The sequence below is a fragment of the Vicugna pacos genome, unplaced genomic scaffold, assembly GCF_048564905.1.
Source record: "Vicugna pacos unplaced genomic scaffold, VicPac4 scaffold_77, whole genome shotgun sequence".
Lineage (NCBI taxonomy): Eukaryota > Metazoa > Chordata > Mammalia > Artiodactyla > Camelidae > Vicugna > Vicugna pacos.
Window position 1 is genome coordinate 4,040,427 of NW_027328758.1, and position 20,639 is coordinate 4,061,065.

The 20,639-nt window shown below is 44.4% G+C and overlaps 1 protein-coding gene across 1 annotated transcript in view; it reads right to left on the bottom strand.

Annotated features, from left to right (window-relative positions):
- LOC140694672 (uncharacterized) overlaps nucleotides 1-8,655 on the bottom strand; it is a 117,577-nt gene extending 108,922 nt beyond the window's left edge. Inside the window, exons 1-2 of the mRNA XM_072957815.1 lie at nucleotides 8,478-8,655; nucleotides 7,873-8,012 (exon numbers count right to left, since the gene is read on the bottom strand). The gene's annotated coding sequence lies outside the window, so the exon portion shown is untranslated. The remainder of the gene's footprint in view (nucleotides 1-7,872; nucleotides 8,013-8,477) is intronic.
- Between the last annotated feature and the right edge of the window lie 11,984 nt (nucleotides 8,656-20,639).

Below are 20,639 nucleotides of genomic sequence, written 5' to 3' on the forward strand. Positions count from 1 at the left end.
TGCCCACTGGCTGAAGCAGAGAGGAAGCTATGGTCCCATTTAGGGGTCCCTGTGTCCACCAGATCCAAGTGAACCAGCTCCTTAGGACAAGGCAATGTTTTCCTGATACTTAGAAAAACCAGTCTCATAAAGGGAACAAAAGAGTGGCATGGTTTTAGGCCCGCTCCTGCCCCTCTATGAATGCAAAGTAAAGTAAATGGCACTGGGAAGGTGAATGCAAAAAAAAAAACCAAAAAACAAAAAACCGGTGACTGCTTCCTCCAACAGCGTCCCCTGCAGCTGCTCACCCCCGAGCCGGCCACTTCCTCACCAGTGACCGCCGGCCAGGAAGCGCCGTCACGCACGTCACACAGCGACAGCCAGGAACCGTGTGCCGAGCACATTTGTGTAAAAGCCAGAATCAAGCAAGGTGCTGCAGATTTTGACTTTCCAAGTTTAAATACTCCATGAAAAAAATCCCTCAGCAGCCGCCTAAATCAATTCGCATCTCACTTCTTCAAAACAAATAAACAAAATTAGTAAGAGAGCATTTGTTACCAAATATAAGGACGAACTAATAGGTTCCTCAAAGCAAGGACTTTAACATATATCAAACTCCAGTGGGTGATGTGCTAACATAGCAAAAATTCCAAAAAAGTAGAAAATAAGATGACTAGGATAATATACGAATCATGGCAACTGTTAAGTTTTTGCTTTTTATAGCGATGGAGACGGCACAGAGGGCGATCTGGCTATTCCAATGCAGGGTGTGCACAGCCCACATTTTCAGACCGAACAACATGCTCACGGGGTGGTATAAGGGATAAAGGAAAATAGAAAAAGGAATAGAGGAACAGCCAAAATTAGAAACACACGAGAACAAAAATGACTTTGACAGCATTTACAAGAAATTACGTGAGTGTGATGAGGACAGGGACGCGGGGACGGTGAGACCCACCCTCACCTCCTGATCCAGGGAAGGCAGGGGCCTGAGGGGAGCGATGCTGCCGGGGGACCCCAACGTGGTCAGCGCCCCAAACCAAAACTTCACCTAGATGCGTGTAGACAGCTTTTGAGCTACAAAATGTGGTCGCATTTCAAGCTGGACAACTTTACTCACTCCCACCAAGAGGAACAGGGGAGAATTAGGTTCTGCTCCTGAACCAAAGCATTGTTTAAAAAATTAATGACTGTGTAATAGTAAAAGCAACAATGGAGTAAAAGTCACTGGAGGAGAAAGTGCTTGACCCGAGCTCACTGGCCACGTTATCTCACTGACGTTCAGATGCTGGCTGAGCCCTTATGGTACCAGAACAGACAGACCCACCAGGAGGGAGGTTTAATGTGCTGCTGTATTTTGATGCCGGCAGCCATGCCTGGTACACGAGGTTCTGGGTAAACAATGGTGACAGTGTCAACCACTATGGGCTAAGCACACATCCAGCTACTCCGCCAAATCCCAAGGGCAGACTTCAAAAGGCAAAAACAAGCTGGCATTCTCTGTTGGCTCTGCAGAATCAGAGCCAAGCAGTTGCTGAGCAAAAATGTCACCAGTGCCTCCTATGACAAAATAGGAGGCACTGGCGTGGGGCTGGGGCAGGGCTCCAGGCTTCCACTGATCACCCACCAGTCTGTCCAGGGGGTGAAGGAGGTCCCTGCTTTCATTGCACCGATGCACCTACCTTGAATGACGCCTTAGGACTCAACAGGAGGTGACAGGTGAGGTGAACGGAGCCAGCCTTGGTGTAGCACGGTTCTGGCAGCTATGCCCTCAGCAGTGCCCAGTTTCCTAAACCTGACACCTCATCTCCAAGGAGCAGAAGTGTAGTGTGGGCATGTAGATCACAGGGCCCTGTGAGGACAAGTACAGATCATGGCCACGACATGCCTCTCCCCTTCCTTAAGCCATAGAGGAATGTCCGGGGAGGAAGTGAAAATTATTCCAGAGCCTGCCAGGCACCACACGCAGGTGGGACACGGATCCCCTGTGTCTGTCATTCACAGGACTGGTGTGGATTTTCTTTTTATCAATTCTCTGGCATCTTCTCCTCCATCTTACCAACAACAAGAAAGTAGAATCTGACCTTAGAATCACAGAGAATCACAGAGCCCCTCCTGCACAGCGGGCCCGGCAGCACGTGCCATGTCCTCCGACCGTCACCTGTGGGACCGCCATGAGCGCTCTCCAGACTCAAGGCCCGAGGCCGTAGGCCGGGGGGACACAGCTCACCTCACTCTCCCCAGTAAAGGGGGACCACCTCTCGGCAAAGACGTCTCACCCTCTTCTGCCCGAGGGACAGCTTGAAAGATACACAGGGAAACATAGTAGAGGGTGAGGGGTTAGGCAGCCCAGAAGTGATCGTCTGCACTTCCAAGGCAGAGTGGGGTCTTTGACCTAATCACAGGGACAAAGTGAGGACGAATTTTTCCCTGCTGTGTCCCATACACCGTGACATGCCTTTCCCTGCGTAAGGAGCTAATTCGGAAGCCCCTGGCAGTGTTTCTGATGCCCTAACTTGGCATGGTGGCTGTCAGGCAGGGGAGAGGGCCTGAGCCGTGCTGGTGCTGGGCCTGGGAGGCAGGAGACATCGGCTCCACCCTGAGCTCAACCAGCACCTCGTTCTGCGTCTCGGGATTCAGAGTCTCATTTATAAGCAAAGGGATGAAACTGTCCCAGGACAGGCTGTCCAACAGGAATGAAATGAGAGTCATGTAAATAATGTTTCTCAGTTGCCACGTTTAAAATGTAACAACAAAAAAAAAAACCAAGTAACTGATTTTAAGAACAGACCTTACTTATTCTACTGTATGTAAAATACTATCATTTTGACGTGTAATCAATATAGAAAGTAACAAGATAGTTTATATTCTTTTTACTAGACAAGTTTCAGCGTCTGATGTGCATTTGACCTACAGCACATCTCAGCTCAGACCGGCCTCCTCCCCAGCACTACTAACAACAGTAGCTGTGGCTACTCTATTGGACAGCAACTCCAGGGGTCCCCCCAAGTGTCCTGGCTGAAAGAGGGGAGTAAGTGTCCACACTAACCCTAAAAGGATCTCTCTGAAACAAAGGCGGATTTAGTTTTAAACGTCTGAAAACCGGCGGGCTACACCTCCTTCCCGCCTTGGCTACAAGAAAGCCCTCCTCCTTGATGATCCCATTCTGGATGTAGGGAAGCAATCTGTCACACAGCCAGGGTGGCCCGGCCTTCAGGTTGACTTGCCTGCTGTCTGTGTCCAGTCCCACGAAGTCCTCCTTCTCAAATAGGATGTAGAGGAGGGGGGTCTTCTCCCCAGAATTTTCGGGGTCCCCATCCAGCCACTTGGACTTGGGCAAGATGAAGAGTGACTCAGTGAAGTCGTCGATCCTCTTCTCCACCACCCTGCAGTCCTCGTAGATTGAAGGCCACGTCGGTGTGCGGCTGCTCGGCCACCTCCCCATACAGCACAAAGACAAAGAGCTGAGAGTCGTAGAGCGTGGTGCCATACAGCTCCTCTGTGCGTGGAGCTTCTAGAAGGTCTTGGCCAAGAGGCAGTCAGTAATGGTGACAAGGCCCATGACATTGCGGTGGGTCTGGAAGTCACTCCATCCATTCTCGGGCGCATAGAGATACCTATAGTAGATACAGAGTGCCCACTGGGAGCCGCACGGTCTGATCTGGCTCACCAAGGAGATTCCATTATAGATGCAAAAGAAATTCTCTAAGATGATCCCCACGGGTTGGACCACAATCGGGAGAGTCTGGTGGTCCTCAGCGCACTGCATGTAGTCAGGGGCGTTCATGTTGCAGGCGCTGCCGAGAAGGGAGGGTAAATCGATGTACATACTGTGCTGTGGGCTGCGGGCCTCACTGGGATGCGGCGACCTGGTGTGCACCAGCCAGAAGGCAAGGGAAGTCCAAGCAAATCGGGGATAAGTTTGTCCTCAGCGTCTGCACATGGCTACTGAAGCTCAGATCACATTACCCAGCTTTTGGTCTAGGCTTCCATCCCCTGCAGAAAAGGATCATTTCTTGTTTTCTGTTTCCAAGCACCTAGGCAGGCCCTGATGCAAAGTCGGTGCTCAAAACTGCTGAATAAATGAATGAATAAAGGAACTGCTTCCCCACCCCTCAGCAGGATATAATGCAAAGAACCATAGTAGGATCAAAATATCTGGATTTCAACGCCAATTTATTTGAACTCCTAAGGTGCAGAATAATGGGTAAGAAAACTTGCTTTGGGGAGGAGGGTACAGTTCAGTGGTAGAGCACGTGCTTAGCATGTTCAAGGACCTAGGCTCAATCCTCAGTACCTCATTTTAGAAAAATGAAACAAATAAATAAACTTAATTAACCCCCTCAAAAAATATTTTCTCCATTCAAAATTCAAAAAAAAACCACCTTGCAATTGACACAACATTGTAAACTTGACTATACTTCAATTAAAAAAAAAACTACTTGCCTTACAAGAATATATCTGGATTATGGAAGTTTGCAAATGTAAAATGCCTAGGGTACCATTTGCATAAGAAGAAGGAACTGTACAAATGTACTATCCCTCATTTATGAGCTATTTTTCCTTTGGGGAGATTATAACCTCTCAGAGATATTTTTCTCATATTAAAAAAAAAAAAAGAAAAAGAAAACATTACCTGATTCTCCATACTGCTGAAGAATCAGATAACCCTATGAAAGCATCTGACCCACAGAGTTTATTCAATAAATGTTTGTTGAATGAATGAATAAACAAGCAAAGTGAATGCTGCTCCCTGCCACAGACCATCATAATGGTACTGCTTGGAAATGCCAAGCCCACGTTCCACCCAAATCTTCACTAACCACGTGGGTGACCTGGGCAGACCTGTGTGCTTCTCTCAACACCAGTTTATTCACAAATAGAAATGAGGGCAATAACACAAACCTAAAAGGGTTAGTGAGTCACGAATGAATAGTACCCCAACTTTGCAAGATGGAACTATTAAAGAAAATTGGGCAAAGAGTCCATAGGCCCTCTCCATATTATCTCTTACAACTACATGGGAATCTACATTACATCTAAAAATAAAAAGTCTATTATTTTAAAGAGGCTATTGAGTTTAAATCAGCTCACCATCTCAAATAAGGAACACACAGTACAAATAAGAGAATGCGCAGCCCATGAGATGCACTCAGTAAATATTCCCACTGAACCCACTGGTCCCTCCAAATTCAGAGCATGAGGATGTGTCCTCGTGGCCAGAGGCCACTGCACCTGAAGCTAAAAAAGCTGATGGTCCCCACTTTCAAAAGCCCCTGCCACCAACCTAGGTCTAATTTTGTATTTGTAATTTTTTTTCTTTTTATAAAATAGAAATCCCCAATTGCATAGCCTTCAGGTCACCAAAACCTGACCACAGAGATCATGATGGCAACCCTCCTTGGTGAAACAATAAAATGAAAAGCCATTTCCACAAGACCTGTGTGTAAATCTACTAGGGAACTTCATCCTGGACTGAGAGGAAGAGGACTGGGGAGGAGGGGGCAATCTGAGGCACACAGACCCATGGGCCACCTGTCCCACGATGGACATTACACTCAACCCTCACCCTCCAGGAACTTCAAAATACACACAGACAGAGTGATGTGGACAATATATATGTATTTTTAAAGAAATTCCGACTCTCTAGCAGGTCTTGTATCTACCGAGACACAAATGGCTTATGTGTATAATGTTTCACAAAAGCCTTAAAACATTACCACCCCAACTTGACACATTAAGAAACTAGGGATAGAGGTTTATCACATTGTGCAAGATTAGAGAGATGCCACATCAGACACTGTATTTAAACCCAAGCCTTTGCTCCAGTGCTCACACAAGAAAGTGTGACATACTGCCCCTTTCCTGCCCTCTCCCTGCAATAAATCTCTGAAGAGTCTTTTCTGTGCCACGTGGAATCACAATCACATCAATTTACCACAAAGAGCTATGTGACTCCTTGGAGGACGTGTCAAAATCTAAAGGGTTGTGATGGGAGGAGAGATTTGAATTTTCTGTTTCTCAAAGGAAACATGGCTTTAAAAGAAACTGAAAAGCACTTATCTAGTCTAAGCCCTCATTGTGTAGAGAAGGAAATGGAGGCTCAGAAGAGATGAGGAAAGGGACTTATTAACAAATATTGCCTCAGTGCAGCACCAAGCCAGCCCTGGGCCCTTCTGGGGGAGTACCTGGAAGGCCCAGGAAAATGATTGTTAGAAAAAGGAAAGAGAAGAAGCATACAAGGCCCTGTCTCTACACCACCATACCATGAAGTTCCACCAAATTATCCAGTATTGGGTGCAGCCAAAATTTAGGTGGGCTAAAGAGGTTATAGAAACCTGGAAGTCTCAACCATAGTGGAAATTCCAACATTTACTGTTTTTTTCCAAGTTCAAGCATCAGTTCAGTGGGCGCTCCATACGAGGGACTACACGAGGCCTGGAGTTCTCCCAAATACAGATCTCTATTATCACGTGTGCAAACCACACACAGGCCCACCAGAAGAAAAACGCCCACACATAAGATGGAACTACGGAAACAGAAAAGAGCCAACCAGCATATATTGCTAGCAAAAACGGTGCTGCTAGAAATAGACTCATGGACATAGAAAGCAAACTGTTGTTAGCAGGCAGGAAAGGGAGGATTAACAGATACACATTAATAAATATAAAATAAATGACAAGGACCTACTATATAGCACAGGGTACTATTTTCAATTTCTTGTAATGAGTTGTACTAGAAACAATCTGAAAGACATTTATATACATATGCATAAGCTTATAACTGAATCTCTGCTGTACATCTGAAGCTAACATGGTAAATTTACAACACTTCAATAAAAAATAATTTTATATAATAAGTAAAAATAAAAGCAACGCCATAAAAAAAAAAGTAAAAGAACACGGTAATCCCCTTAGCTGTAGGTGGTGGAGAACTCTGCAAGCACCAAGTCCACTCGAATACTCCAGCACTGGCGGTCTCTCATTCTAACCATCAGAGAATCACTTGGCTTCTACGAGGTTACTTTTCTCTTCAGTGAAAGGCTACAGTTCCATCTAATGATGTATTGAATCTCATCATTCACAAACCCAAGAATTAATGAGGATTTCCCATAGGCCTGGCTCTGGACAGATGAAAAGATAGGGTCCCAGATATATTCATGTGTAGAAGAAGTTTATGCCATAAAGACATTAATTCTTCCTGCTTTGATAGACAGATTCATTGCAATTCTGATTAGAATTCCTCCCAGATATTTCATGGAATGTAACAAGTTAATTTATGGTCAGGAACAGCCAAGAAACTTCTTTAGAACCACCACTGGGAAGGGGTGGATAGGTCATGCATTTCAACTGGTCTTTCTGATGTGATGAAAACGTTCTGGAATAATAATGGTTGCACAAATGTGAATATGCTAAAAGCTGCTGAATTGTAACATTCAAGTGGGTGGACTTCATGGTGTGTGAACAATATCACAATAAAGCTGCTATATGAAAAAATCCTTCTTGCCAATTATTTTTCCCTCTATACTACTAGTCTGTCCCACAATTTAAGTAAAACAAACAAACAAAAAAAAACAAAACAAACCAGATTTTGCCAGGAGCTCTTTAGGAGTGCAATGTCCCTGGGTCTCCAACGCCTCAGGTTGTGCTGTTCCTGTTAACACACAGTAGCTGGGCTGGACTAGTTACGGACTATAAGTATCTTTTTAAGATCGACGGTCTCACGTTTCACCCTGGGAGAGTGAATGATGGAGGATGAGACAGCCTCATGCCTTCAGCTCATTTTTAACTGAACCAAGCCCTGCTTTCACCACTGTAATCCCTCTCAGTATAAAAACATGTGACATCAACAAGCACCGCCATCCTAACACCTGAAAGTGTTCAAGGTACTTACCTGGGGCAGAAATCCTGATCAAGGAGACAGAAGCTCCCTCAGCACTGCCGCTCCCTTTTCCCGACTCCACCAGGAGAAGCTGGGAGTTACAGCCGCGGGCTCTCAGCCTGGGGAGCAGCGCCCACGCCGCTAATCTGGACCTCAGGGATCGGGAAAGGGAGAGGAAGGCAGCCCCGGGGTCGCGGGGCAGGGAGAGCGGGGTGGGGGACGCGGGCTGCAGCCCCGCTCGGAGGCCAGCCCCAGCCCCAGCCCAAGCCGCCCGCCCCGTCCGGGTGTGCAGACCCCGCCCGCCCGGGACACAGCCCGCCCAGTGGTGGGGACGGGTCGGCGGCCTAGGAGAGGAAGACCGGGAGGGGAGGACTCGCCGGCGGGAGAGGGGAAGCGGATGCCAGCCGCGGACTGAGGGGAGCCCGGCTGGGTCAAGAGGCGGCAGGGGCACACCTGGCCCTGGGCAGCTGTGGCCGGTGCGCCGGGGCAGGTGGCGCGGGCAGAGGGGTCTGGCCCGAGCAATCCAGCTGAACACACGCTGACTGGCGCCCTGGGGGGCTGTGACACGCCGACCGCCCTCCCGCAGCCGCCTCACCCCTTTCCCGATATCCCCTCACCTTGCACTTCCACAGCCAGAGGCCCCGGCCCCAGGCAGTAGCCAAAGGCCTACAGGGCGACAGAGCTGAGAAGCCATTGGGGCCGATCCCCGGCTCGGAGCTGGAGCTTCCAACCCGCGGTCCAGCTGGCAGCAACTGCGCATGCGCAGGAGGGCCAGCGATCCGCTCTGGGTCCTGAGAGGGAAGGGGAACCGAGGGAGGGAGAATAGGGGAGGAGGAGGGGAGGCGGGGAAAAGTGGAGGGAGACACATGGACAGGAGGAGCAGAGGGAAGGCAGTTATCTGGAATTGGGAGGGGAGTAACAGAGATGGGGAGAAAGCGTTTTACCTCTTGTGGCACCCCGAAGGAGGCAGCAGTCCTGCCTATACACCCTTCTCTTACCCGTCATTGCCCACAGCTCATATTTTACGTCCCTGGCCCAGCCCTCCAGCTAAGGTCTCTGCAGAAACCCTACGGGTATCATACCCGTTGCCCCCACAAGGAGCTAGGTTTACTGTTGCTCAGGGAACCAAGCACCCGCAGGTGTTGTTTCTCAGAACTACCTTGGGAAGAGTACATATTCCCCTTTTACACGCTGGGAAACAGGCAGGCACGATCTCTGCCTTAGCTCCACTGTCCCAAATGTTGGGCTGGCAGGGAGCGGGAGGTAAAATGTCAGAGCCCCAGAAGGAGCAGACTGCCTGAGTGTTGGTGTAGAGTCCCCATCCCTCCTGGGTAAACCACACCCCAACCTCGGGGAATAATCAAGGGCTCACCGTAGGCCCCTGTGTGTGGGAGAGCTGCCCTCAGTCCCAGTGTCCAACTTGCTAGGTAGGTAGAAGTGTTATTGAGTCCAAATTCATTCTCCTCAGTGCAGGACAGGCCAGTAAGTTGGGAGACCAAGTGTTGGGGCATGGAATAGCAAGTTTCTGTAGACCTAGATGGCAAACTAATGTCCTGGAAAACCATCTCCCCAAGTCAGAATTCAGTCTGCTTTCCTATGTGCTTGGTTTTTGCAAACTTCTTGGTGTAGGAATTCCTTCTTGTTAGAATCCTTTGTTCTTGCAGCTATCTCCCTGGGTCAGATCCCTGTAAACCTCCAACAAAACAAACGTTATTTTCTATTCTGCAACGTGTTATCTTTATATGATTGGAAAAGTGTTAAATACCCTTAAAGGTCAGAGCCTTCAGAATAGGCTCTCCTGTATATTTTAGGCTCTAGGCAACATTGTTTTACAAGCAAGAAGAAGCCTAGGAGACAGAGCACAGGGTTAAAGTCAAAGGAACAGATCTAATATGGAGTCAGATTTCTTCTTTTCTATTACTGTGGCAGAAGCCACTTGAGGATTTAAATCCCTTAAAGTTAAAAATAAGTAAAACTTTAAAGGAATTTACATACATTGGTGGGAACTTGCATAGCATATCTGGAAAAGCACACAAAGGATTGTAAACATTGGCATCTCCAGGGAGGCATGTAAGAACAGAGGATGAGGGAAAACTTCTTTCACTTGAGTATTTTTTGCTCTGTTTGAATTTTTTTAACCATATGCATATATTTCTTTTTCAGTTAAAATAAATGTGTAATGGAGCAAAGGAGTAACTAGCTCAGCAAATACAGCAGCCATAGACTCACTGAGTCATCATTTTCGATTTAAGCCAGGAAGCATTGATTGTCTCTCTCCTATGTGCCCAGTGCTGTTTTAAAACTCTTTTATATATTTTTTAATAAAATAATAACATGCTATCCCTCACCCCTGCTCAGGGCTGGTGGGAAACCAACTGAGTTTTTATTGAGTTGTTTTCCAAGGAGTAGAGATGAGTTATAAACAGAACACAACTTCAGGGCAAAACAGGCGGACTGGTTTTCCAGCAGGCCAGATAGCGATGACGGGTTTTCAATAGAGGCGCACAGAGGCTGAGAGAGAAAGCCTCCAGGACCCTACAGAAAGCTGCCCACAGTGCCTTCTCCATGGCACTACTGAAATAGGAAAGAACAAATCTGACTCCATATTAGATCTGTTCCTTTGACTTTAAACATGTGCCCTGTTTCCTAGGCTTAGTCTTGCTGTTTCTGCACCTTTTGTGAAACAATGTTGCCTAGATCCTGAAATATACAGGAGACCCTATTCTCAAGGCTCTGACTTTGAAGGATATTATCACTTTTCCATTCGTATAAAGATAACAAGATACAGAATAGAAAATAACATTTGCTTGTTGGAGGTTTACACGGATCTGACCCAGGTGAAGAGCTGCAAGAACAAAGGATTCTAACAACAAAGAATTCATACACCAAGTTCGCAACAACCAAGCATTCCCGCTTCCCCTTTTTAATATAAGAAGAGCCTGAATTCTGACTTGGGATGATGGTTCTCCAGGACATTGGTCTACCATCTTCTCCGCTGGCTTTACAAATTAAAGCCGCTATTTCTTGCCCCAAATCCTTGTCTCCTGATGTGTTGGCCTATAATGCACGAGTAGAACAAGCGTGGACTCGGAAACACAAACATACATTGAAAGTACGCATTTGGTATATTAAATGACCTGCTTCCACTCGTATTCCTGAGGTTTTCTTCTCTTGACCACTCCTACTATATTTATGAAAAACCTGTCATGTGGACACATTTCCTTCTCTAGCCACTACCCTTCCATGTAAAAACTGATGCCAAGAAGGCAATGGAAGTTGCTAGAAGGTATTACCTGGCCAAAAAAGAGCAGAAGTGGGTTCTGGCTGATGTTCAGGAGCAGGCCGGGGCACCTGACAAGATGTCATAAGTACGGATAGACAGCTGGGCACCAAAGGAGAAGCTTCTAAACTTCCATGAGGGAATTGTTGGATAGGAAGGAACAGTCCCAGACAATAGCTCTGATCCCACCACGAGCTTCCTGGGCAAGGCTGGGCAAGTCATTTAAATTCTCTAGACCCTTGCTGTCCAACACGGGAGCCACCAGCCACATGCAGGATTATGATGTTATTCTGTAGCCAGACAGAATTATAAATAAACACTTTATTGCAAAGGGTCAGCAGGTATAATATTTAAAAACATTATTGGTTATCTTGCCCTAACAAGTTATTTTTGTATGTCTAGCTTTCTGTGGGTTGTAATGCCTGCAACTAATGTTTCCCTTACAGTGAGGTATTTTGAAATTATAAGTTACTGGACACAGTACACTCATATCACAGTTGAAAAAAAACTGATCTAAATAAGCAAGGTGATCTGACTTAGTAGTTATGAGCAGGGGCTCTGGGGCCAGCCTGCATAAGTATTAATTCTCACTCTCCCTCCAGGGAGTTCTGTGTGAATCTTGGACAAATTATTGTTGCTGTTGTTGTTGTTGTTGTCATTGTCATTGTTATTATTTGTGCCTCTTTTTCCTTACCTTTTAAATAGCGAGGAAAATGTAGACTCTATCCCCTACAGTGTTGGCAGGATTAAATGAGTAAACGTCTGTGCTGCCCACTTCCCTGGGTTTCAGCATTCTCCAGGCAATCAGTGCCAAACGCAGTGGCATTCTCCACTGTCTTCGTCAGTCTGGGATTCTGTAACAAATTACCGTGTGTCGGGTGGCTTAAACAACCAGCATATTCCTTATGGTTTGGAGGCTGAGGCTTTCAAGGTCAATGTATCTGGGAGAGGATTGCCAGCTCGAAGATGGCTGTCTTCCCACTATCTTCATGGCCCAGAGAGGAGAGAGAAGCAAGCACTTTGGGGCCCTGTATAAGAACACTAATACCATTCATGAGGGCAATACTCTCATGACCTCATTTTATCCTACTAATCACCTCCCAAAGGCCCCGCATCCTTATATCATCAACCTGGGAGATGAGGTTTCGACATATGGATTTTGAGGGGATGCATTCAGTCCACACATCGGCTAACTCTCCCAAACATGCAGTCATCAAACCTGTAGCTAATTTCAAAATAATGTTTATATCTCTCTGCCCATTTCCATTCCTACATCTACTAACACTGAAGCCCTGCTACATTTTATTTCTTATTTTCCTTGTAGAGGTTTAATTGATTCCTCTAACTCCAAGGATTCGCTCACTCCAGTCTGCTTGACAGCCCTGCCAGGTAGGACTTCCTTAAAACACCTTCCCACTTCACGTGGTTGTTTTTTAGGTGTAAATGTCAGAATTCTCTCCACACCCCATCCTAGACCTTTAATCCCTTACACTACCGCTCACTATGTTATTTTCCTATTACCACTGTAACAAATTCCATTAAGCTTAATAGCTTAAACCAGCACAGACTTATCAGCTTATGGCTGTGGATGTCAGAGATCCAACACAGTTCTCATTGGGATAAATTCAAGATACCAGCAGGGTTCCTTCCTTCTAGAGGGTCTAGAAGAGAATGTTTCCTTTTTTTTTTCCAGTTTACAGAGGTCACCCACCTTCCTTAGCTTGTGCCCCTCAACTTCCTCCATTTTCATGGTCAGCAGCCTTTCTGAACATTGCTCCATCGCTACACCTCCCTCTGATTTTAAACTCAGCTGGGAAATATCCTCCAATTTAAGGACCCCTGTGATTACATTCAGCCCACCTGGACAATCCAGACTACTCACCCTATTGTCTCATCTCAGGATCCCCTTGTCCCATCCCACTCAGGCAGTATGTATGTGGCTGTGACATTCACCTTGTGTAACATTTCCTCATGAGCAATTTATGGTTCAAGGCACTTATAAGTGACTTTTTGTTTTTCTTCCTTATCCTTTCTACATTCAGTTTGTCTGTTGAGATTATATGAATCCTTTTTATTTGTGCCCCTGCACTAATCTATAATAATGTATCATGGGTTTAAAGGCTAACTAATAGACAATTTAGGAGACAGAAATCCTCTAAGATTTTTAATCCTAAAATATCTGTCATCCCTTTTGCCATGTACAGTAACATGTCACAGGTGGCTACCCTGTGGCCGGGGAGGGACATGATTCTGCCATCACACTCCCCTCATTCTTACCAATGTGCTGATCAACTAACCAAGGATCTATGCTCTCCAACTCACTCACTTCCTCCTCCTTTGCATTGACTATCCTGTTCCCACCGCTTCCTTCATTCACCACATCAGGATTTCATGACCACATTCTCCCCTAAATGAAATGGGTATCTTGCATCTAATGCCTGACAGCTGTTCTTATTGTACATGCACACACTGACCTACACATAATCCCGTCCATCTCTTTATTTTCCTAGAATCTTCCAGAAGAATCAGTTCCATGATGATAATGATGATACTGACAATGATGACAGGGGCCTCTCAAGGATTCTGATAAAGAGGGAATCGATAAAGGGAGGGAATCATTGCAAAATTGCCCCAGAAACAGGCTTAAAGGTAAATAACTCTTATAGTTTTTAATGAAATTGACTAATATTTAACTATTTTTAAGACTTTATATCACTGAATTTAAAATTTTAACGGGAATTTTCATTCACCACTAACCAAGATTCAACTCTGGGACCAAAATCTAAGGATTTCTGTCTTCTAAAAAATTGTCCACTAGCCTTTTAAACACGTGATCCTTTTAAAAAGTTTAGTGCTGGGCTGAAAATAAGCAGGATTCATATAATCTCACGAGACACAGTGAATGTGGAAAGACTAAGAAATAAAAATAAAAAGCCATTCATAACGTCTTGAACTTTACGTTGCTCACAGGGGAAAATGTTTGCCAATGTGTGTGTCACATCAACATGACGACTGAGTGGGATGGGGAAGCTGATCTTCCTCATCAGTCATTTATGCTGATTTGTTAGATGCCAAAACAGTTTCCTCATTGAAATTGCTTCTAACAAGTATGGAAGAATTTAGGTTCTACCAAAAGCAGGCTGAACATTTTCCCCTGCTTTCAGGTCTCTGGACTGAATGTCCCCACAAGAAGGACATGATTATGTTTCATAGGGAAGTCTTCCTGAGAAGCAACAGGCTTTTCTAGGGCAGAACTGCAGGGCCCCCCATGGAGGGCTGGAGGAGGTCTAGAGGGGACACTGGAAAAATAGCAGGAGTGAATTCAGATACTGCTGCTCAGGTCGCCAAAGACAGCATTGCTATCTCTAAGGATATGACATTCTCCCAAATTTTCCATGAGTGAAGGAGCCTGTGAACACTAAGCAGGTTGTTAAGACACAGCAGCACATAATTTGCGTGACAACACAATTAGAGTATGATTTGATATTTGCAAAATAACTAGCCCATTGTTCTTTGAAACTGCAGCAGTAGCAATAGAAATAAAAAAGACTGAGCCGTCTTGGAGACAACAATCAATAAACAATTCTAAATCTGCAGAATTCCTTGACAATATTCAAGCAATGAGCTAGATGTGTGCTGCAGATACCTCTTACTGCAGGGCTCACTCCTGCAAAGCATAGAACTAGTTTCTCAGCACACAGAGGGAACCAAGTCAAGATTCCTAATCTTTTGAGATTTACTAAATGGCTGGAAAGATCAGACAAGTACATACAGGCAAATATGATTAAATGGAATCAAATAATATCAAATGTGATTTGAGCACAGACGAAAGAGAAATTCCTTTCACCTGGGATCTAGAGAGACTTCTTCAGAAAATGTGGCTCTGGAGACGGCCAAAGACATGGGTGGAATTTTGGCAGAACAGGATGTAAGGAATTTAAAAACTTATTCTATAATTCATATAAAAATTCAAAGGATCCCAAAAATCCAAAACAACTTTGAACAAGAAAAACAATGTTGGAAGACTTGCACTATCTGATTTTCAAACTTTTTTTTTATAAAGCTACAGTAATCAGAAATTAGGGTGTTGGTGTAAAACAGGAAAATAGAATAATGGAACACAATAGAATGTTCAGAACTAAACCAAGACTTATACAGACAATTGATTCTCAAAAAGGATGCTGTGGAGAAACGATCTTTTCAGCATGTAGTGCTGGAACAATTAGATAGTGATACGCAAAAAAAAAAAAATGAACTTTGATTCACACCTCACAAAATATACAAAATTTACCTCAAAATGGATCATAGATCTTAATAGGAAATCTAAAACTATAAAACAGCTAGGAGAACAAGCATAGGCTTAAGCTTTATGGCCTTGGGTTTGGCAAATTTTTCTTTGCTATGACACCAAAAGTATCATCTATTTTAAAAAGAAACTGATAGAGTGAACTTTATGAACATGAAGACTCTTCAATGCTCTTCTAAACACTGCTAAGCAAATGAAAAGACAAGCCATAGACAGAAGCTATTTGCAGATCATATATCTGATAATGGTCTCTCTTTGTATCTGATCCAGAATAAAGAGGTCTCAAAATTCAATAATAATTCAAACACCTGAATGAATGAGGCCAGAAAACACACTTCAGTAAAGATATCCAGATGGATAATAAGCATATGAAAAGATGCTGATTAAAGGTGTCATTAATGATTAGAGAAATACTTTTAAAAACCACAGTGAGATACTAGTTCACATACATACTAGAATGAATACAGTTAGAAAGACTGACCTTACAAGGTGCTGGCAAGGAAGTAGAGCAACCAGAACTGATACACACCACGAGGAATTTACAATAGTACAACCATTTTGGAAAAGTCTTTAACAGATTCTTTTAAAAAGGTAAACACCTATGTACCATATAATCCAGACATTCCTCATCTGGTGCTTTAGAAAGGAAAAGCATATGTCCATACAAAGACTTATAACCAAATATTCACTGCTATTTTATTTATAATAGCACAAGTTGTAAATAACCCATGCATCCATCAAGAAGTAAATGCAGAAAGAAATGATGGTCTATACAAACACTGCTCACAATAAACTCTTCAGTAAAAACTCAGCACTAAACAATACTCTACTATAAGACAAATAAGCTATTAATACAGCAACACAGATGATTCTCAAAATAATTACACTGAATGAAAGAAGTCAGACAACATAGAGTAGATACTGCATGAATCCATTCATATAAGGATCTTGAAAATGCAAACCAATATGTTGTGATAGAAAGCAGATCAATGGTTCCCAGGGGAAGAGACAGGGAGGGAGGGAGGGACAAAAAAAGTCAGGAGAGAAGCTTTGTGGGTGATGGGTATGTTCACTGTCTTGAGTGTGGTCATGGTTCCTTGGGGATATTCTTACGTCAAAACATATTAAGCTGTACACTTTAAACGTGTGAAAATTATTTTGCCAAGTATACCTCAAAGCTGTTTTAAGAAAAAAGGCACTTTAGTCCTGATCCACCTCAGCGCCTGATTGGAGTGACATGATCAGTCCCTCACACTGTCTGCCTAACGGGAAGGTAGAAAAGCTCTCACAGAAGATAACATGGATTTTTCATTTGCAATGTCTGCCATGTAATAAAGAATTTCTAGACATGCAACATGTCCAGACTATATGACAGATAACATGAGAATAAGGAGCATTAGACAAAGGATGCAAACCCCAGGTGATGTAGGCATCAGAGTTACCAATAAAGGCTATAAAATACTTTTAATATATTCAAGAAAATAAGGAAATGATGGGAGAATAGATAACAGGGTAGAGACTTTCACCAGAGAAATATACTGGAATGTATTTTTAGGAAAAATCAAACTGATACTCTAGAACTGAAGCTTTCAGCTCTGGAAACAGGTAAACAGAGCTAATTAGGATCCCTTTTAAGTAAAACTTTCAGTAATTCTGGGTAAAATATAACAACAAAGTAACACAGAGCTAACTATGGAAAGAGAAGTTCCCTGATGACAATACAAAGAGGACACTTAAAGCCCAGAGTGGTCATCTTGTGAGCTGATGCCACCGCACCCTGGAGGGAAGGGGTTTTCATCTGCACATAAATAAGGATACAATGTCCATGTAGGAAAAAGGGTCCATACCAGATGTAGAAGACTCTTCCTCTATATCTATATAGTCAGAGACAGAGATGTAAAGTGGCAGCAGAGGTCACAGTGACACAGGGCCCTGGGCCAAGGAGTGTGAGCACCTCTGCAAGCTGGGAAAGGTAGGATGATGAATCCCTCCCAAGAGCCTAGGTGTGGAACTTAGCCTTGGCCACTCCTTGGTTTTAGCCCACTGACATTGACTTTGCACTACTGCACCCTAGAACAGTGAGAAGATGAATGTGTATTGCTTTAAGCCACTGAGTCTGTGGTCCTTTGTTACAACAGCAATAGGAAAGGAACTCAGGAACCAATATGAACTTGAACCACAGGCTGCCTTCTGTGCTGGCAGGGAGTCCTTTGTCTCTGATCCTGGGGGAGTGTCCTGTCCTCTGGCAGCATCCACAAACTACCTCATGCTAACTTGGCAGTTTGCAGAGGGTTAAATCTTATCCCTGCACAGTTCTTGATATTTAGTTAATAAAAATGATGGTGTCATCATGGGTATTTTTCCATCTTTTAAATACCCTTCAGTCTTCTAATAAAGCTACTTCTAATTAAGAGACCGTGTAAATAGTTTTCAATCTTCATAATAAATAACTGTGGTTTTATCTGGTTACTTAAATTATGAATAATAATGTTCACATTTGTAAAAGTTATTAAAATCAACATTGTTTAATGAAAATATCATTTCTTTTCGCATGAACATGTATTAACTACAAGAAATGTTCCATGCTTTCTTCTACGATTTACTGTTAGAGCCTTAAAGAATAATATTTTCCTCAAAAGATATTACGGCAAAGGGATTTCTTTTGGTGGAACTGTTCCGGCATCAAATCTGGTGCATGTCTCAGGCCACTGGCAACATAGAGATGATAGAAATTAGGAGGCATTATAAACACAGAATCATTTTTAAAGGAATTAAAAAAACTGGATGTGTGTAAACAAAGAATCAGAGAATATTCTGGTGAAATAAATGTATTTTTCAGCTTAAGCAAGACATGGGGTGAATAAATCTGAAATGAAAAAACCACCCAGAGATTAGCAGCGAGTCATGCATGCAGTGTGAATGATCAAAACCAAGTTGTTTCCAAACCAGTGTGCAGGCTTGATGCCTTCATGAATCAAATCTGTGTGGCACCAGGCCACCTCGAATACATGTTGATGAGGTATTTATAAGCCCTTCACCATCCCAAATCAAAGCCCACGCACGAGCCACAAGACCATCACCTACACATTTGGAAAACACACAACATGGTGAATAGCACTTTTCTTGTTCAGTAGCCGGTGGCAGCGAACTGTCAGCAGACAGAGATACAGGGACACAGAGGCACCTCCCCTCACTCAGCTGATAAACTTCCGTGCATCCCTGGGGACAGGATTGTCATAAAATGCACCATGGATTGATCCTCCTCCTAGGAAAGGAACCGTAGTGCTGTCATTAGGTTTGAGCAGGGGTGGGTGGAGGATCTCAGAAGAGTTGTTTCAGCACACCAATAGAATTCTTGGCCACCGTGACCACGAAAGACAAGTCCCCTGCCATCCCGGTAGGCACTTGGGCTCCTGACAAAAGCTGGGCTCAGTAAAGGGTTGAGTAGAAGGCACAGACCTGAGGGATGCCCCAGCAATAGGCAGGAGGTAGGGCCTGGTTTATACTGCTCTGGGTGTATCCCAGACTCATCCGAATACGAAATCAGAAATTTGCAAAACAGCAGAGCTGGGGTGGATCATCTACTCCAGACTCCTCACCTTACAGTTAAAAGGGTGGCAACCCTGACAGGCAAAGCAACGTGCTAAAGGCAGAGCGTGGAAGTGGCAGTGCCAGATGAAACGCAGCGTGCAACCCCCGTTCAAGGCCGCTGACTCTGACGACGGGGCCAAGGTTTCCAATGAGGAGAATAAGACAGTGTAAATACTTTGTTCCCCCTAAAACCCCAAATGTTTTTTAAAGGCACAAAAACTCACCTTAACTAGATCTCTTCTGAGGGGGCTCTCTTCTGCTTCTTCGTCTTTCTGTCTCCATTTCCCTCTCTCAGACACAAACACATTCAGTTTTGTGAAAGGGGACTTCCTTCCATACAAAGACAGACTTCACATCTTCAGAAAGATACCTGAGAAAGCACGTTTCTCAATTCAAGTCTTTGTGTGAGTTCTGGGCAACTGGCTTATTTTCTAGAACAATCGGTAGTTACAAAATCAGGAAATCATCTTCCACAAAGGCAGAGTTCTGGTCCGTGTTGATAAAGTTGGGGATGTCACATTTCATGAGTCTGTTCGGCTCCTCCTCTGGCCACCTGCTGCATCTGATGGCTTCCTGGAGCCGAATAACACTGTAAAGGGCTATGGTAGGGATACCAGCTTTGGCCTTGTCCAAGTGGTCCACTTCATTGATGTAGCAGTGAAAGAGGGACCTAGATTCATCATTGCACTGCCAGAGAACACCTTGGGCAGCAGCGGTCTTCCAAAGTCTGACACAAAGCTGTTGAGTCTAAATCTCTTCTCGGGAGACTCTGCATTGCTACAAAGAAAACCAAAATAAAATATCGTTCACAGTGTAGCTCGGTGACCTGAAGAATCATAGTTTTTGCCATCTACTGAGAGTAAATCCCTGCACAGAGCATGCTGACATGCACTGGAATTGAAAGACATCACTTCTGAACACATAAAATTAAACTCAAGGCAAAAGTCTAAAGTGAGGGCCCATGGACCATCCTAAAAAGACATCGTTCCCTGAGAATCCTCAATATTGGTGCCTCGCACACCAGTGTTTCTCCGTGGGACACTCAGATCTCTTCATCAGGATTCGTTAAAGTGCTTCTTAAAATGCAGAATCCTGGGGTGCACACCCTCAGAGTCTCCAGAGGTAGCGACTGGTAGTCTGTATTTTCATAGCCACCAGGATAACTAAACATGCTCAGGTTTAGCACCGCAGTCTACATCGGGTCACCTGAGCATCGACAATTCTGTCTCACGGGATGGGGGGTGCCATGTGTGTCAGGGTGCTGTCCTACCCATGTGTCTCCCCTGATTCTCAGAACTGACAGTGCTGCCCCATTGGGCATGAAATACCACCGTTTCACAATGCATACGCAGGGCGCCCGACTGAAAAACAATCAGTGATAGGAGAGGGGACAAAACTCAGCTTCCTGTTACCTTGTTTCACTTACTGTGGGACGAGTGATCAATTCAAGGGTAATAAATCAGTGAATGAGTGAATAACATGACTCGCGTTAGTCCCACGAGTGCCTGGAAGAGCAAGCCTGGGCACATTGAGAACCATAACAGCCCATCTACTTAAATGTCATCCTCCACAGATCTATGTAAAGGTTACTTCCACCCAGGC